At 51.6% G+C, this 19570-nt stretch overlaps 1 protein-coding gene across 2 annotated transcripts in view; it reads left to right on the top strand.

The window, feature by feature from the left end:
- SCUBE1 (signal peptide, CUB domain and EGF like domain containing 1) overlaps positions 1-19570 on the top strand; it is a 143016-nt gene that overhangs the window by 23244 nt on the left and 100202 nt on the right. The window lies entirely within an intron of this gene.

The following is a 19570-nucleotide window of genomic DNA, read 5'->3' as shown; positions in this document are numbered from 1 at the left end:
TGCAGAGTCGGGGCCTGTGGGAAGGCTCTCCTTCCTTTGGCTTCATGTATTAGTTTGCCAGGGTTGTCACAACAAAACATCACAGACTGGGTGGCTTAGACAACAGAGGTATATTTTCTCACAGTCCTGGAGGCTGGAAGTCCAAGATCAAGGTGTGGGCAGGGCTAGTTTTTCCGAGGGCCCGCTTCTCTGCCAGGCTGGCAGGTGGCTACCTTCTTTCTCCCCCGTCTTCACACAGTCTTCCCACTGTGCATGCACGCGTCTGGTGTCTCTCTGTGTCCTAATCTCTTCTTCTTCCTTTTTTTTTTTTTCCAAGATGGAGTCTTGCTCTGTCACCCAAGCATTCAGTGGGTGAATGCTTACTGCAACCTCCACCTCCCAGGTTCAAGTGATCCTCCTGCCTCACCCTCCAAAGTATCTGGGATTACAGGTGCCTGCTACCACGCCCAGCTAATTTTTGTATTTTTAGTAGAGATGGGGTTTTGCCATGTTGGCCAGGCTGATCTTGAACTCTTGACCTCAGGTGATCCACCCACCTCAGCCTCCCAAAGTACTGGGATTACAGGCATGAGCCACCTCTCCTGGCCAGCCATTGCACCCGGCCCTAATCTTCTCCTTGTAAGGACACAGTCATAGTGGCATAAGAGCCCACCCTAAAACTCCATTTTAACTTAATTATCTCTCTAAAGGCCCTTTCTCCAAATACAGTCACAATTTTGAGGTCCTGGGGGTTGAATTCCTTCAACAAAGAAATTTTGAAGGGATACAATTTGGCCCATAATCTTATATACCTCCATCTTCCCATGGTCCAAATACATTGTTAAGCCAATTACATAAAATTTATGAGACTGGGCATGGTGGCTCGTGCCTGTAATCCCAGCACTTTGGGAGGCCAAAGCAGGTGGGTCACCTGAGGTCAGGTGTTCAAGACAAGGCTGACCAACATGGTGAAACCCCATCTCTACTAAAAATACAAAAATTAGTCAGGCGTAGTGATACATGCCTGTAATCCCAGCTACTTGAGAGGCTGAGGCAGGAGAATCACTTGAACCTAGAAGGCAGAGGTTGCAGTGAGCCAAAATCATGCCATTGTACTCCAGCCTGGGTGACAAGAATGAAACTCCATCTCAAAAAAAAAAAAAGATATAAAGTAGTGCTCATTTACTGAATCAAATTGGAAAAATGTAGAAGAGTAGGGAGAAAAATTGGCAGGCGTCTTAGTTGTGCTGGTGTGTTTCCTGTCAGTCTTCCATCCGCATCCAAGTGTGTTTTTACCATAGTGGTGATCAGAGAGTCCGCAGGCCTTTGTCCCTTGCTTTTGCCTTTAATCCCATGCATACCTCAGCCATTTTGGTTTTGAGACAGAGTCTCAGTCTGTCACCCAGGCTGGAGTGCAGTATGGCTCACTGCAGCCTTAACGTCTGGAACTCAGGTGATGTCCCCACCGCAGCCTCCAGAATATCTGGGATCACAGGCACATGCCACTCCACCTGGCTAACTTTTGGGTTTTTGTTTTGTTTTGTTTTTTGTAGAGACGGGGTCTGGCTATATTGCCCAGCCCAGTCTGGAACTCCTGGGCTCAGGTGATCCGCCCACCTCAGCCTCCCAAAGTGCTGGGATTACAGGCGTGAGCCACCGTGTTACTTCAGGCATTTTTGTGTAGCCCCTGTGACCACTATTTTTCTGGTTGCCCCATAGTCTGATAAATTACTGATAACCTGTGTCCCTTTCCTGGGGCTGCCACAACGAAGTAATAAACTAGGGCTTAAACAGCAGAAATGTATTCTCTTGGTTCGGAGTGCAAACTCAAGGTGTAGGCACGGTAGTTCCTTCTGAGAGCTGCAAGGGATCATCTGTTCAGGCCTTTCTCATAGCTTCTGGTAACGTCAGGTATTCCCTGGCTTGTAGATGTCATTCTCCCTCTGTCTTCCACATTGTCTTAGCTCTGTGTGTGTCTGGATCTGTATCCAAATTTTCCTTTTCTTTAAGGGCACCAGTCATGTTGCATTAGGGCCCACCCTAACCATCTCGTCTTACCCTGGACATCTGCCAAAACCTGTTCCAACAAAAGTCACATTCACCAGTACGGGGAGTTAGGAATTCTACATCTTTTGAGGGGACATAATTCAACCTGTAACAGAGGGAATTCAAAGTCTGTCACAGGAAAACAGTATCTTGTCATGGAAAGCATGTGACTCTTGAAGCAGATGTGTCCGTCCCCCAGACCCTCTTCTGCCACTGGCTGCTGGGTGACCAGGGCACAGTAGCTGGAGCCCAGGGGGTGTGGGCATGGACATGGCAAGAGTGTGGCCCTGGATGTGTTATTGACTTGTCTGGGTCTCAGGCCCTTGTTGGTAGATAGAGGGAGGCTGTCATGAGCAGTAACTTAGATGTGTCCAGATGGCTGAGAACAGATTCAGCACGAGGGACTTTGAACCGCTGAGAGCTGTTACTAGCCGCGTGGTGTCTGAGCCTCCATCTTCTCCAGCCTACAGCAGAGATAACTGCGCCACCCACTTCACGAGAGCGTGTGTGAGGATGAGGTGACACTGTGAGATGAGGTGGCAGTGTGAAGTGAAGTGACTAGCCCCTCATAGGTGCTAAATAGTCAACACAGGCATTACCACTCCAGCTGACTCGGCCGCCTCTCTGTGGTTAGACGTTTAGATTGTTTGCTTTTCTGTTTTTACCATCAGAATCCAGAGGTGGTTCTGGACACAAAACTTTTTGTCCCCTGTTTTCCCAATTGTTTCCTTAGGAATGCTTCACAAAAGTGGAACCACCGGGTCACAGGATCACTTGGTTTTTGATGGCTTTCTGAAAGGGCTCAGCAAAGTTTCCGTTGTGCCAGCTGGTTTGTGGGTGTGCAGTAGAGGACACTGGGTGTCCTGAGTGCTCTGGAACATTCTCTCTTAGGGGAGTGTTAGCCTTAGACCTGCCTGCCTATTTCTGTCCAGTGCACGATGGATGTCAGATGAGCTTGTTGTGGGAAACATCCGTAAACACGTAATTACACCCCGAAGAAATGCCAAAATGGAGGTCTGAACAGCAGGTTGAAGCCCAGAGAGGCCTGGGAAGAGCTACCCCTGGATGCATGAGTGTGAGGGTGGAAGCAGGGCTAACTCCCTGGGGGTCTTCGAAGAGGAGTAGCGTTGAGTGGGACCTCCAAGGTTGGGGAGAAGTTTGCTAGGCCAAGGGCAGAGCCTGTGTAGAGCTGCAGGCAGCCCCTGAGGCTCAGCTCCGGGTGCATGCGAGGAGCAGGGGTCGTGGGGCTGTGGAGGTAGGCGGGGCTTTGACTAGATTGTGAAGAACTGGGACCACGCAACGTCAATCGTGACAGATGCCAGGTTAAGTATCATCCAAGTGTTAGCTCACTTAATCCTCCCAAAATGTAAGTGCTTGGCTTTTGTCGTTGTTTGCTCCATTTTCAAATGATAGAGAGAGTATGTTTTGGGCACTGCTTAGTCAGTGAAGACAGAGCTGACAGTCGCTGTGGGACAGCCAGGTAAAAGCAGGCAGTATCGCCCAGCCGTCAAGAGGAGAGCCCTTAGGAACTGCCCATCTGGGGCTTACATTCTAGCTCTCCTGTATCAACTGTGTGACCTTCGGCCAGTCACTTTACCGCTCTGTGCCTCAGTTTCCTCTCTTGAAAACTGGAAGGCATAGTCCCTATCTGGTCGGGCTGTCATGAGGATTAACAAGATCATGGATGTGGAACGTGAAGTGCAGTATCTGGCATCAAACACTCAGCACGTAACCAGCGTTCATCTGCTCACGGGCTCCTGGATGAAATGTGTTGATGTGGACTGGCTTGATGCCTCCAAGACCTCGTGGGGACCAGTACCCCCATGTGCACCCGCAGGGCTGTGCCTGACACATGGGACTCTCCTTCCAGCCACTGTACTCTTACCTGTGCAGAAACACCTGTTTGTAAATACCCTTGTTCTTGGCTACAGCCAGTACTCCCAGTGCCCCCAGAGCCTGATGCCAGCAGCCTACAGACTGACGGTGAGTCTGTGCGGGCCTTTGTCTCAACAACATTGTTTTCACAATGGATTGTTTTTACACTGATTAATTTAAAAGGACTGGGTAAGGCTCCCCCCCCCCACCACCTCTGAGCACAGATTGCAACCTCACACAGCTCTGACTTGCACGTACAGCAGCCAAGAAAAGGCTCTCTCTGTTGCTCCTCTGCTTTCAGCTGAGGGCAAGACCCTTCCCAACAGAGTTCTTTTTGTTCAGCCTTTCTCTTTCTCAAGATGAAACTCCAGCTCTAGAGAAGTCAGACCTTGGTTCCAGCAGGCTCCAGCCCATCCTGACCATGTAACCTCTGGCTAGTGAATTGACTTCTTGGAGTCTCAGCACCTTCACGCATGAAACACTGCATGAGGGTGAGAAGTAGAGAGCCTCGTACTCTAGGATGGTGGGGCTTGATCTGTGTTGGCAGAAATGAGTCATGTGTGAGAGTCAGCTGGGCTTGGAGTTTGAAGATTTAGACTCAAATTCTGGTGTCACTGCTCATGAGTTTTATAGTTCGGGACCTGTTCCTCTAGCCTGTCAGGCTTCAGTTCCCCAAACTATGAAATGGATCAGTAGTACCTGTCTCAGAGGGTCAATGTCATGATTAAATCTGAAAGGAGATTTCGCAGAGTTTATGTACAGATGTAAATTCTGGTGCAGGTGCTGGATATTGTCATCATTTTGCAGCAGAGGCTTCAAGCTGGCAACCCACAGTCCTCATCTGGCCCACAAACACGTTTGCTTTGTGCCCATGGTGGCATCATTTGTTCTTATTAAACTGTTTGTCAACACTTAAAAATTCGGGGATATCACATAAAAATCAGTATCTCTAGCGTCACTCCTCAGCCACAGTCACCCAGGTCCTGAGGTTTGCAGGACTTGGGACAGGAATCCAGATGGAGGCCCCTATCCCACATGGCTAAATATCTTACAGTGATTATGAAGCCCCCAAACAAGAATGACAAATGTTCCTATCTAATGACCTGGAGGCTAGACTAGAATTTAGAAGACTACTTGGATTTTGCACCAGAGACTGGTAGCATGGGCAATGCCTGCTCCCCTCCCTGCCTTTCCCACCGTTGGCTCCATCGACATGGTGATGAACCTCAGCACACCCTAACACAAATGTGTGAGCTTTGGCCGTTTACCCTGAAAGCAGCCACCTTTTGCCTAAGTCTTCCTCAGACCAGAGTGTCATCTGATCGGCTTAGGACCGTTTGGGGGGAGTTCTAGGGTCCTAACTGCCCAGGATGTAATGTAGAGTGGCAGGTATATCTTCCAGGTGCCCTGACCCCACTGCGAACTCCTTACTCCATGGTGGAGGGCTGCTGCAGCCACAGGAGAGACCCCCAAAGTGCAGGGCCCAAGGCAACAGCACTCTCGCTCACATCTCAGTGTGGTGCTGGCAGCAGCTAGAGTGAAATACACCGCAGCTGCCTGCTTCAGACGGGGTGTGTTCTCTCTCGTTTGCCACAGTCTCCACCACTCCCTATTACTTGCCACCAGCTTTGGTCATTTAACTATGTGCTTGAAATCGTGCAGCCTGGAAATGTTTGGAATTGTTTGTGCTGCCTGACAAAGCTTCCTGCACAAGGCCTTGTTCCCAGTGGACGCTTGGTGGCTGTGAGTGACCCACTGAGTTGTTGGGAGGCTCTCCGTCTTCACTGCCTTGTACAGTCTTGACTGCCTCCGGGCTGTCACTGAACCTCACCCCATAGCGCATTGCCCATCAGGAGCAGTTAGGCCCATTCGCACCTCCTGCTGTTTTGTCTCAAGTCCGGGTCAAGAGTCTTCTCCAGTTGTAACATTCCTCTCTGAACCACCACTGAATTCCTTAGGGATGGGGCTGGATAAAACCCTGATCACCTTAGAAATACACAGACCAGTTTGAAAAGCGTTCTGAGCTAATTAGGAGAAATGAGGCTAACGGCTTACAAGTTATTTTCTTGCCTGAGTTTTCACAGTTGAACCTTTTCTTTTCTTTCGAGTATGCAAGGTTATTTTCCTGTGGAGATGGCCTGCCTGTGACTGTATCCTGGAGGGTGGCCAAGTCTGTCCTCTGGGGAGCAAAGCCCTCACTCTATTTGACATCTTTATTGAGGAATTTCTCAAATATAACAGAAAATGACACCAGAGGGAATTGAAACCATGATGAGATCTTGCTCAACCCCAAATGGCTGCTTTTAGCTGTGTAATTACTTGAAATAGCAGTAGTTCTGTTTGAAAAATATTATTCCAAACTCCATGCAATTGGACAGCAGAGCAATATTTAGGCTAATAGAATAAGATTTTTTTTCATCTTAAATTAAAACCAGCCGTGGATAATTTCTTCCCGTCTCCACAAAGCAAGGCTCCTCTTTCTCTAAAGCCATTAGTTCACTTAGCCAGATGTTTTCTTCGACCTTGATCTTTACCTTGACTTACTGAAAAATATGTTTCTCAAGTTGCTCACAGTTTGAATTTTGGACCTGCCTCTCAGCACTTTTTTCCCAATGAAGAGAAGCCATCTACATCCTGGTTCAGAAGCACTGATGTCTTAGCCAGCTCTCTCCATGCCATTAACATTATTGAGCACCTACCCTGTGCCCAGCCTTGTGCTGGGTAGACCGTCTGACTCAAGTGAGATTTGGGAGCTTTGGCTGAGTCTCCGGTGTGCCTGGATGTGCCCGGGATGTTGTGCTCAGTTCTCTCATTAGTGCTCACAGCATCCAAAACCATTAGTGTCTTCTTTTTACAAACGAGGAAACTGAGGCTCAGTGAGGGAAAGCGACCTACCCAAGCTCACACAGCCAGTAAGTGGTAGAGCTGAGATCAGAGCCCATGTCTGGGATTTTGCAAGTTCAAGCCTGTAAGCCTACCCTGCTGCCCACCCCCTGCCCCTTAGTGCTCAGAACTGCACCAGCTCCAGTGGGGTGTTAGATGTGCACCCCTGTATCTATGTGTGAGTTCAGGAGTCACTGGGAGCATCCAGAAATCCCAGCATGTGCCAGGCCAGGCATAGGCAGGAGTGTGCTAAGGGGAAGCAGGCACCACTTGCTCTAGAGAGCTCACGCCAAGGACGCCTTTTCCCCGTAGCTTGTTCAGCCTCCCTGGGCCAAGGGCAGAGCTTGCAGCCTGATTAGGCACCTCGCATCACCTCAAGCCGCTCTCGGGACCTTGTCTTACCCCATCTGACTGTGCAGAGCCCTCCGCTCCAGCAGCCTCCTCTCAGGGCCTCTCATGGCCCCCACTGCTTCCACAGTGGCACCCACAGGCCCCTCTGGCCAGGGCCTTCCAGCCTCCAGCCTCTCCCCCTTTTCTCACCCTTGCTCAGCTTTGCCCACTGGTCCAGCCTTCCCTGTACCCACAGAGTCCTACACAGATCTGCTGTTGATAGGCCGCTCCTCCCCAGCACGGACCTGGTGAGGTCCTGCTCATCCTTCAAGCCCCAACCAAACCTCCGCTTGCTTAGAAGTCTGCCCTGACCTACACCACATAGTACCTCTCCACTGCAGCTCTGTGGGGCTCCTCTTTTCTTCCCCTGAAAGCAGAGTTTGTCTTGTTTACCTTTCTGTCTTTCTTCTCAGAACCTAGTGCAGTGTCAGATATATTGTAGGCATTTAGTAAATATTTGTGGAATGAATGAATGGATGGATTTGTAAAAATGCCCTGTGATCTAAAAACCCTCTCACTCAGCAAACCTCTGTGCTAGACATAGGGCAGAGGTAAAGATGAATTAGATGGGGCATCTCTCGCAGGGGTGCCAGAAACATTCACAACTCTAATGAAGGGTAGAAAGTGCTATATTAGGGCCAGGTACTGTCACTCATGCCTATAATCCCAGCACTTTGAGAGGCCAAGGTGGGTGGATCACTTGAGGTTAAGAGTTTGAGACCAGCCTTGCCAGCATGGTGAAAGTCCGTCTACTAAAAATACAAAAAAATTAGCTGAGTGTGGTGGCATACACCTGTAATCCCAGCAATTTGGGAAGCTGAGGCAGGAGAATCACTTGAACCTGGGAGGCAGAGGTTGCAGTGAGCCAAGATCGCGCCACTGCACTCCAGCCTGGGTGACAGAGTGAGACTCTGCCCCCCACCCTAAAAAAAGAGCGCTACATTAGGAGTAATACTAAAGCCTTCCACTTAGTATTCATCCATTCGTTTATTCCAAAACGTTCTGAGCACCTGCTACATGCCAGACTTGGTTTTAAGTGCTTACTTTGGCAGTGAACAAAAGCTACAACATCCCCCTGCTTGTGAACTTACATAGAGGAGAAAGACAGCAAACCTGTAAACACATAACTCAGTAATTGCAGCCAGGTCAGAGCCGCTGAAACATAATCATGTGATACAAAGTGATGGGGAGGGTGACAGCATTGGGTAGCGTGGGGTTCCAGTTGCTATTGCTGCATAAGAAACCACCTCAGTACGTATTGAGGCCAGGTGTGGTGGCTCACACCCATAATCCCAACACTTTGGAAGGCTAAGGTGGGAGGATCACCTGAGCTCAGGAGTTTGACACCAGTCTGGGCAACATAGCAAGATCCCATCTCTATAAACATTTTAAAAATTAGCCAGTCGTGGAGGTGTGAACCAGTGTCCCCAGCTACTCAGGAGGCTGAGTTGGGAGGATTGCATGAGCCCAGGAGGTGGAGGCTGCAGTGAGTTATGGTTACACTGCTGCATTCCTGGGCAATGGAGCGAGATCCTGACTCAGTAAAACTAAACGAAGTTTTTAAAAATACATGTTGAAGCATTGCTGTGTACCCCACAAATATGTACAATTATTACATGTCCATTTTAAAAAGTAAAATTAAATTTTAAAAAGACTACCTCACATTTAATGGCATACAATGCTATTTTGCTCATGGGTTCTGCGGCTCAAGAATTCAGACAGGATCAGCCAGTCTCTGCTTCACAGTGTCTGGGGCCTCAGCTAGAAGACTTGGAGGCTGGGAATGACTTGATGGCTAAGAGCTGGAATCATCTGGAAGCGTCTTTGCTCACAGCTGGTGGTGGTGGTTGGCTGTCAGCCAGGACGCTGTGAGCAGCCTCTTTATGTGGTCCTTCCACATGGACTGGTGGGAGCTGCCGCACATCATGGCTCTGGGTCCTAGGAATACAGAATCCCGTGCTTGGCAGTTTTACAGTCTGGCCTGAGAAGTCACCTCCACCAACGTGGGGAGTAACAGAGGTCTGCCCAGGGGTAAGGGGAGGAAGCCTCAGTGAGAGGGAGAAAGTGTCACGTGAAGGTCTAGGGAAGATCCTCTGCCCAAGCAGAAGGGGCACAAGTGTGGTAGCCCGGAGGCGGGAATGAGCTAAGTGACTTTGGGGATGCGCCAGGGTGCCTGGAGGGTCAGGAGCGAGGGACATGGACTAGAGATGAGGCAGTGAGGTGGGCTGGGGGTGGGTCATGCAGGGTTATATTGGCTGGAGAAAGGGGTTTGGCTTTTATTCTGTTACTTGGGAAGCCATGGGATATTTTCACCAGGGATTGACATATTCCCGTGGACATTTTAATTTTAAAAACGCTTCTGGCTGCTGAGTAGAAAGGCAGAGTGGCTTCAGCAGGGAAACCACTGCGGTGTCCTGGGTCAGAGATGTTGGTGGCTGCGTTCAGGGGGACAGTGGTAGAAGTGGTCGTTGAACTCACAGTGTATTTTGAAAACAGTCCATGGGACCTGCCAGTGAATAAGATGTGAGAGGTATGGGGAAAAACAGAATTAAAACTGATTGTTGGGTCTTCCCAGAGTTCCTGGGGGCTCCGCTGCTGTGGCTGAGATGGGGAAGCTGGGGGAGGACAGATGGGGCGTGGGGGTAGAAGGACTCAAGAGTCTGTCTGGCTGAGTTTGGTTTGAAATGATAAGCAGCCATCGAAATGGAAGCAATGTACAAGTTTAGAAGTCTAGTCAAACCTGGGGGAAAGTGTGAGGGTTCTAGATGGCTTCTAGATGGCTTTGGAAGCCAGATATCTTAATATTTCATAAAGATTTCACAAGTTTCTTAGGATCCATCTGTTTAAAAATTTAAAAAAAAAAAGAGACAAAAAAATAGATTTCACGAGCACCCACCCTATGCTGTGCCTTCTCTAGGAGCTCTCAATTAGGAGATAGATAGCCTTATTTTGGGCCCTCAAGGACCATAGGAAGTCCACCTGCCTGGCTTTGAACCCTGGATCCATCACTTACTATGTGACCTTGAGCAAGTAACTCAGCTCCTCTGGGCCTCTATACACTCCTGCATGAGGTGGGATGGCAACAGTGTTTATTTGACAGAGATGATGCAGAGGCCAATGGGATGAGCTTTGTATCACACATACCACAGAACCCAGCACAGAGCAAGCTCTCAACAGATACGAATGAGCTCATTCACATTTATTTCAGTGTGCAGAGCCAGAACACAGTTTGGAGAAAATGGATGTATCCTGGAGCTGGTGAAGATGCAGGACCTGGGCCGAGTGGGAAGCCCTTTGGCTGGGCCCTGCTCCTCATTCCTGCCAGATGAGCTGCTGCCCATGGTCCGCTCCCCACCCTCCAAATGCTCTCCCAGCCTCTTGTGCTGGCGCTTACACTTACTGTCTGTTGACTGTGGGGTCACGTGACATCGAGACTTCAATTCCAGCTCTGCTATCTTCTTATTTTGTAAATCAGGACACATCATCTCATTTCTTAGTTGCAGTTTTGGTCTCTATGAAATGGTGTCAGTCCCTGTCTGTTAGGATCAGATGAGGAGATGGATGTGTAAGTACCACTTGAGGCTGCCAAGTGGAAGGGCAAAGGGGAGGAGTAGGAGGGGCCCTCAGGAGACTCCAGATCCGGCCTGGGGCCCAGCTGCACCTGGGGAGGAAGTCACCCTCGAGCGAGCGCCCCAGATGCTCCGCGTAGGCATCGCGCTCGCAGCTCTCCCTCCGCTGGGCTGAGCTGGTCCCCTGCCTGATGAAAGGGCCTGCGCCACCCCGGCCTTTTAAAGGAGCCCCTCTGTGCTGGAAGACAGCTGGAGACGATGTGTGGCTCCCTGGAACCCCTACCAAAGGCTGGAGTTGCTGCTGTTTATTTGTCTTTATACTTCAACAGCTCAAATCCATTTCTTGCTGGGAAAAAAAAAAGTGCTGATCATCTTAATGTAAAACTAAACAGCTTTGGACGGTCACATACTTACTCCATAAACACCAGTATTTTCTGAAGTAAACTGGAGAGGTTTCTTTCTGTTCTCTCGTTATGCCCACCTACCACCCACCACCTTTCCCATTCTTGGCCCACTTTCAGGTGCTCTAAACATACTCAGTTGGAGGGATTTGCTGTCAGGGTACAAGACAGATCCAGGCCCATTCCTCCTCTCGGCCTTCTACAGCTGTTCATCTGATAGAAACCCTTTGGCCTGAGAGAAGGAAGCTCCCTGGACAGTGGTGTGCATTTCATAGACTCACTTCCTTCTTTTCCCAAATTGCTACACAAAAGGGGAAAGCCTAGAGTGGGTGTAGGGAGGCAGACTGGTTCAGACCCACAGGTGTTTTCAGGGTGGAGTGGCCTTTGACAGCCTCATGACCGCGGCCTGCTTGGGATTGGGTGGAGAACAGTGAGGTGCTCATTACAGGGGCCAGATGGATCTTCCTCCCAACCCCCACCCGGACCGGCGATCAGGACAGAATCAGTGGCCCACAGAGCAGAAGTCAGGCTTCTTAGGCCACTGACTTGCTGGGGACCTTGGGAAATGCCCTGCCTCTTTGTGCCTCAGTTTCCCTGTCATATGTGAAATAAAAATATGGGATTTGATCTGTGGTTTTCAGATGCTGTGGGGTTTACAGCAGCAGCAATCTTTTTTCCCAAGCAGAATCATGCAGGGGTCTCCCGCATGATGGCTCCCCGTCTCCCGCAGCCGGCGCTGGCCTGCGACTCCTCAGTGCACTTCTCCGTGCCTGGCTCCTTCTCGTCTCTGCTCTAGACAGGGAGAGCATGGACTTGGGGATCAGACACATTGGCCTTGACCCCCACTCCCTTCCTAGCTCTCTGCTCTCCATTTCCTTTCCCGGAAAGGGGCATGCTGATGTTCCCAGGAGGGAGCTCTGGGGACATAGCGAGGGGGTACATGAAGGAAGGCTGCACATGGTGGGTGTCAGGACCATTCCCCTCCTCTCCCCTTCCCACTCTCCTGTGCTTGTACATTCAGGTCAGGGATCGCGTCCCCATCTGAGGCCACCTTCCCGTTGATAGGAATATGTGTTCGTGATCCTGTCCTCCTTCCACTGGACTGAAATCTATTGTCATTGTGCCTGGTGCCAGCCCCACCTTTGGTAGGTCTCAATTTGGTGGCTTGAGGAAGAAGTCCTACTCTGTCTCAGGGCAGAGAATACCAAGTCCATAAACAGCAAAGAAAAACACTCGCTGCAGACACTTGCCTTCATCTGTTCCTGTTTGCAATCCCTGTGCCAAGGGCTTGGTCAGTACTCTGAAAAATTGAAAAAAATAAAATAAAAAGTGTCTTGTGAAGGCTCTTTAAAAATACCTGCCAGCAAAACACATGCCTTCAAACCGGACACGGAGCCATAGACCTAAAAAGGGGCATTAGCAACAATTGAAGGCATCTCAGCCCGGTCCTCTACTTCCTGTCAATAGTCTTGCTTACCTTGGCGCAGCATGGGCCCTGGGTGGCGTTTGGGGTTGCCCTGGACGTTTGCTGGACCTGGCTGCATCAGGACTGTTGCTGCGGTGACCCTCCCCCCACACCACCAGGACAGGCTCGAGCTGTTTATAGTGGCCATTTGCCAGGCCAGTGCATCAGGCTGCCCTGGCATCCCTCCCTGTCACCCACCTCGTCCCAACCACATACAGCTAGAAATAGACCATTGGCAGAGATGCCCCACGCCTGGCTGGCACTCTCTTTATTTGTGGGAAGTGGGACAGCTGCTTGGTCTAGGGTCTTTAGTAACCTCCTAGGTGCTACTGTAATGACGGGGAGAGGCTCCCACAGGCTTGCCCTCCCCTGGCTCATCTGCTGGCCGCCGTGGGGTCAGATGCCAGCGGAGTCATTTGGGACCCGGAGTCATTTGGTGGAGGCGGCTCCGAGTGGGACCTTCCCAGGGCCGGTGTTGCCACTGCGGGGGTCTGGCTTCCTCAGCCTAGCAGCTGGCCCTGCTAACACCCCAGCCTTTCCTTCTCTCCTTATGCTCCTAGCAAACTAAATATTAAGCCTGTCCCCAGGCACCTCATGCCCTCTGGGCCTCTGCACATACGATTCCCTGCTGGAGAACCTCCTCCCCGCTGTCCCAGGTGCTCCAGCTCTTCCTCCTGCACCTCTTCCCCGGCCTCCCGAGTGGAGGGACCTGCTCCCTGCTTTCCGCTCCCTCGCCCTCCCTGCCAGCTCTCAGGCCAGAATCAGACCAAGCTGCAAATGTCTGTTTACTTATCCATCGGCCACACGTACAACGATTGTACAGAAACACTCAGAGAAATCCAGAGAAAAGACAGAATCATTCCCACGTTTCTCACCCCTCCAACAGAGCAAGCGTTTGTGTCCTGATGTCCGTGTCCAGTGTCATCTGCGTGCAGACAGAACTGTGTGTGGTGACGTCACCCATCGAGGTGTGTGCTGCTTCTCCACAGTATTCTAGCGGGACCCACTTCACTGTTGATGCAGAATCATGTAGCTACGATGCGGGAGTGGAATCAAAGCCTGGGGCAGTGGGGCCAGCGACAGTGATTATCTGGTTGGAACAGCAAGAATGCCCCAATGCTCTTCTGTCAGGACCTGCCCCAGTGCCCACATCTGCCAGGCAAGGGGCTTCTGAGATCAGTTAGCTTCTTGCACTGAGGGAGCTCCCAGGCCATGTGCAGAAATACTCCCAGTCTGGTGTTCTTTGTGTAATTAATACTAGGGTTATGTGCAAAGGGATGGTGTGGGTGGATGACTCGCCCTACCTGGAACAAGTGGAGGGTCCACTGGTGGGGGTGAAGATGGGTGACAGGAGGACATTTCAGGAGGTGGGAGCAGCGTGTGCAAATCCTGGAGGTGGGAGGGGTGGGAGGGGCTCGGCCAGGGAGCAGAGTGGGTTCAGGGGCAGGTGGTGGTGGCGGTAAAATGGCAGTCTCTGTCAGACCAGCCAGGTATACCACATGCTCGCTGGGTGTGAGACCCAGAGATAACACACACACACTCACACACGACCAACCGCACAGCCCACCACCAGACACACCTTTCTCTGCACTGGTGCTCACGTGGCTTAGAGAGACTTCGCTGCCTCGGTTCAGCCTGCCTGTTCCTGCTTCTCACAGCACAGTCTTCTTGTCCTGCAGACCTTTGACCCCCTCAGTGGTAACAGACACTGGTCTCCCAGTGTCCTCACACTTCTCTCTTTCCTGGAATGGCAGCTCCCTGAGGGCAGCCTTGGCCTCTTCTTCCCTGCTTACCCATGCACCAGTGTGGTGCCTTGCACCCCTGACAGGTGACTGAGTGAACAAATACATATGACTGATCCCAGAAGTTCACTGGAGATGGATGTCAGATGAGGCCACATGTGCAAACGATGTAGGGCAGGAGAGTCAGTCACTTGTGTGCAGGTTAACAGGGGTCTGCAGGGAGTCATGAGAAGCAAAAGCTCACAGTCATTGACCCAGAAATCCCATTTCTGGGGAGGTCTCTGAAGGCAATAATCCCTCAGATGAAAAGGGCCGTAGCTGCCCAGCCGCGCCCTTCACAGGGGAGTTTATTAACAACTGCACGAGAGCCTGGAAGGGGAGCCCACTTGCTGACGGCACAAAGCAGTGAGTCAGAAGGGTGGGCAGGGCCGAGTCACAGCACGGAGGGTGCTTTAGCTCAGCTTGCAGTGGCTATGTGCGGATCGACTCCTCACAGTTAGAGAAAATCAGCTCGTGCAAAAAGATAGACACAAAATAGATGCTCCTGACTGGTTGTGTCTCAAGTGTAGTAGTGTTGATCCAGCTTTTCCACCATTTCTCAAATTCCCTGTTGGCTCAGAATCTTAGATAATAGAACAATTTTACTGGAAAGTGGTAGAGAGCCAAGGAGGAGAACCATAGACAGAATATGGCCACAAACTCAGAGACACGTTGGCCGTGGGGAGGCCTGCGAGCATTCCAATGCCTCAGCCAAGCAAGGGCTCCGTTTTCCGTGAAGCTTCCTGGTGCCCACACTCAGCCCCTCCACCACTGCCCTTTGTGACCTGCTGTCTGCCTCCTCCTCAGGTGTGTCAACTCTGATGAGACTAAACTATTCCTTAGTCCTGGTTGTTGCTGCCTGGCCCACCCCAGGGCCTGACAGGGAGAGACTGCTGAGCACAGGAAGGAATAAGCCAACACGTAGCAGGCCCAGTTGGAGAGCCGATCGGGGCAGGGGGCAGGAGGCCAGGCGGCCGGGACCTGGCTGTGGCCACAGGCCTGGCATGTGCCGAGGACCCTCATGCCCAAGGAGACCTCTCAGGTGGGGACGGGGGTACACACGGAGGGCGCTAGCAAGGAGGAAGAGAAGGAGCAGCCGCATAGCCGCCTGGCAATTTCACACAGCTTTGGAGGGTGAAGAAAATGCCAACTTCTATGGGGAAGAATTGGCCCTTCAGGGCTCAGAATTCCGACAGTACCGAGGCTGAGAAATTGATGTTGGGAATCAATCAGTGTTGACTTGGCTGGAGTCTGGCAGGATGAACTGGCCAGAGGACCTGTGTCACGTGGGTGTTGTAGGAGCTCCGGGGCCCCTCCTTGGTTCGGGAGAGTTTTGTTTTTTTCACAAGGAGTGGGACTTGTGCAGCCACCACATCCACTGGCCTGGAGGTAATCACATGCAGCTGGGCCTGGGTAGGTGCAGGCTCTTCATTAAGCATCCCATGGGAGCGGTCCCCCTTTCTTTTCTTAGAGCTTCTCACTTTGGTTCCATGATTTGTTTGTTTGGTTTTCCTCCTTTCCTCTCTCCAGTCCTCCATTCTTACCCCATCAAAAGAAATGTTTAAAAACTCCAGTGCCTCCTACAGATGTCCAGCCAGGATCACATGCACAGCTGCACTGTCGGAGGCCTGAGGGAGGGGATGAAAGCATCCCGTTCCCAGCCTGGCTCTGTCACTCACGTGCTGGGGACCGTGGGCAGGCTGCACACTGCTTGGAGCTCCCAGTTACAAAACAGCTACCACCCTGGGCTGAGGTTAACCAAGATAACTGTAACGAGAGTGCCTGACCCTGAGCAGGGGCCCTGCCTGTGCTGTAGAGGTTCAAGGAGGAGCTGGCCTCGCCATAGGTGGCCTAGCAAAGTCAGGGAAACGTAGTTCAGTAGGGGATTCCACTGTGTCTCCAGACCCCTTCCCTCTCCACTTGGTTCCTAAACCTCTGCCCAGCTCCAGCAACTTTTCTTTAGTGGGAGACTTTGGTCCTTGTGTCAGTAAAGCAAAGCAGGAGGACACCCTGAGCTGTACCCCTCTTCCGAGGCACCAAAGCCACAGGCCGGCAATGACTGTGAGGGCATCTGGTTCCCCATCGCGATTGCTACACAAGCTCCCCACTCTCAGGCAAGGCTAAGGCGACAGATGAGTACAGCTCTTCTCTGAGAGCCTTCTCTGGCACCTCCTGATGTCAGCCCCAGCCCACCCACCCAGGACCCACTGGCAGCCAGCACAGGCTCCTGTCACTCGTCCAGAGCTGCTTCCTTGAGGGGGTCCTGGGGCTGCAGGGCCTCATGCCAGCCCCTCTGCAGCCACACTTTGCAGCATACGGCAGTGAAGGCCATGCAGCTCATCCCTGCTGGGACAGCTTTAGCCAGGGCCTATGGATGTCCCAGCCAGAAGCGCTGTTCCCTACCCACATGTTTGTAAGTGCTCAGTGTGGGCAGGGAACGGTGCTTCTGGCTGGGACATCCATAGGCCACATGATGTATGTCATACACAATGCACCCCTGCACTGTTCAAAACCCTGGGATACTGCAATGCTCAACACACACACGGTCCCTGTTCTCAGGGGCTCTGTGTTATCTGTGGGGAGACAGAAACAGCCACAAAGATGATTTCCAGGTGGGTGGGGACATGCTCTGAAGGAAGCAGGGGAGGGGACATTGCAGAGTAGCCTGTCTGCCACTTTAGTTTGGTGGTCAGAGAGAGCATCTCTGGGAAAGTGGCACGTGAGCTGAGGTCTGAAGGAGGAGGAAGAGTCAGCCGTGCCAAGACAAGGGAAGAACATTCCAGGCAGAGGAGCAAATGCCAAGGCCTGGAGATGGGAGCAGGACACAGCAGCCTGGCTGGAGGCGGGTGGGTGAGGAGGCGACCAGGGGGGACATGGGCAGAGCAGTTCCTGTCGGCTTCGTGGCCAGGAAAGGGAGTTCATGTTTATAAGGCCTTTGGGGGCTTTCAGGCAGGGGGATGGCATCAGGTCCATGAAGGATGGAGGATGGGACAGGGACAGGGTGGCAGCAGGGAGTGCGAGAATCCAGGCCAGGGATGAGTGTGGCTGGCCCAGCCATGGCAGCTGTGGAAGGGAGTGAATGTGTGGTGCTCGCGGTTAATTTCACAGGCAGAGTCGGAAGGACGACGGGCTAAGGACTCGATGTGGGGAGGAGAAGGCAGCATCTAGGATAACTACCAGGTGTTTTGCCTGAAGCCACTGTGGGTTGCACGAATACTGGCTGAGCTGGGGAAGGCTGAGGGTAGACAGGACTTTGTCTCATTCTGTTCTGCTTTTGTGGGAGGGGGACTTAGGGGTTCGGCATGGGCCCCCTGAGGTCTGTCCCGCCTATGGGATGTCCATGTGCAGGCACCAGGTCAGCTCTTGATTTCCAAGGGGGAAGGTGGTGGAGCAGGCAGGCCAGGAGTGTGGGGAAACATTGGCACATAGGTAGCCAGGGAAGCTGTGGGGCGGTGCAACATCTCCCTGGAACAGAATGCACATGGGGTGGGGGCAAGGGCAGAGCCCGAGAGGAGACCAGGCCCCACTCACCTGCACTGAGCTCCTAAGTACCTGGTGCCGCCCAAGGCTGCTTTAAAAGAGGTGGTGTCCACAGAATGGGAAAAAGTCTTTGCCAATCATGTATCTGATCAGGATCTAGTATCCAGGATCTGTAAAGAACTCTTACGACTCAAGACAACCCAGTTTAAAAACAGGCAAAAGATCCGAATAGACATGTCTCCAAAGCAATGGAGACACCCTGCCCCCCAGCATCTTAGTGCTCATTTCTGTCTCCCCACAGAAAACACGGAGACTGTGAGAACAGGGATCACGTCTGTGTTGAGCATCGCTGCATCCCAGGGCCATACACAGGGCTGCTAAGCCTGTGGAAAGGGGTTCAGTGTCATCAGTAGTTAGAAAAATGACAATCAAAACCATGAGAAACCACATCACACCCACTAGGATGGCTATTAAAAAAAAAAGAAAAAGCCCAGAAAGTCACAGGTGCTGGTGAGGATATGGAGAAATTAGAAACCTCATACTCTGCTGGTTGGGAATGTAAAATGGTGTCGCCCTGTGGGAAGCAGTTGGCCATTTCCTCAAAGAGGCAAACATGGAGTTACCAGATGATATGATGGTGCCACTCCCAGGTAACCACCCAAGACAGCTAGAAATGTATGCCCACACAAAAACTTCCACACGGTGTTCCAGGAGCACCACTCATAACCACCACAGAGCAGACACGACCCAGATGTCCGTCCACTCTCGAAGAGAGAAATAAAATGTGGTCTGTCCATGCGGTGGACTATTATTCAGTTATAAAAAGGAATGAAGCTTGAAAACATGCTAAGTGAAAGGAGCCAAACACACGAAGACAAATGTTGTGGGACTCTTTATATGAAACGTGCAGAACTGGCAAACCCAGACAGAAGGCAGACGTGGTTGCCGGGGTTGGGGGTGCGGGTGGGAATTCGGACTAACCAAAATGGGCATGGGGCCTCTTTCTGGAGTGATGGAAATACTCTGGAATTAGTAGTGATGATTGTGCAACATCGCAAATACACAAAAGCCACTAAGAAATGCGCTTAAAGATGATGAATTTTGTGCTCCATGCGATCTATCTCAACCAAAAACGGGATTGGAGAAATAGCAGAGGTCGCACAAACATAGCATCGGAAGGCCCATCCACACCCTCCGAGCAGACTGCGTGCCCAGGTCTGTCCACTTCTGGGCCAACTGTGAGCTCCCCAATAATCTGGGGTCCCCAGAGAAGGGCGACCCTGGTGGTGAGGTGGTGAGTGTGCCAGAAGCTTACTCAGGAGGGAGCAGTGTCAGGAGCGGAGCGGCCTCACGTGGAGACCGGAAAGCCGAGGCGCAGCGGAGTGCTCCCCTCTGATGTGGCTTGTTGCTGCTTTTGCAATCTGGAATGGCCTCTGCTGTACGTTCCTAGCCATGGATCCCCGATGCGTGAGCCACGCTTTGTGCCACACGTGTTCGGTGGCGGTCTGTGCGTGCCAGGTCTGTGCAGGGCTCCTTACCTCCATCACTTCCTTTGATTCCCAAAACAGCTCTGGGTGTTTTATAGAGAAGGAAACCAAGGCCCCAAATGGTGAAATGACCTGCCCAAGGTCACAGAGCAAGTTACTCCCTGAGTCTTGCACTCCATCTGGTGTGACTTGTGGAACAAGAGCCAGGTCCCAC

Source organism: Aotus nancymaae, unplaced genomic scaffold (genome assembly GCF_030222135.1).
Source record: "Aotus nancymaae isolate 86718 unplaced genomic scaffold, 86718_ANA_hifiasm-v0.15.2.pri h1tg000076l, whole genome shotgun sequence".
Taxonomy (NCBI): Eukaryota; Metazoa; Chordata; class Mammalia; order Primates; family Aotidae; genus Aotus; species Aotus nancymaae.
This window is presented reverse-complemented; position numbering and strand designations above follow the sequence as displayed.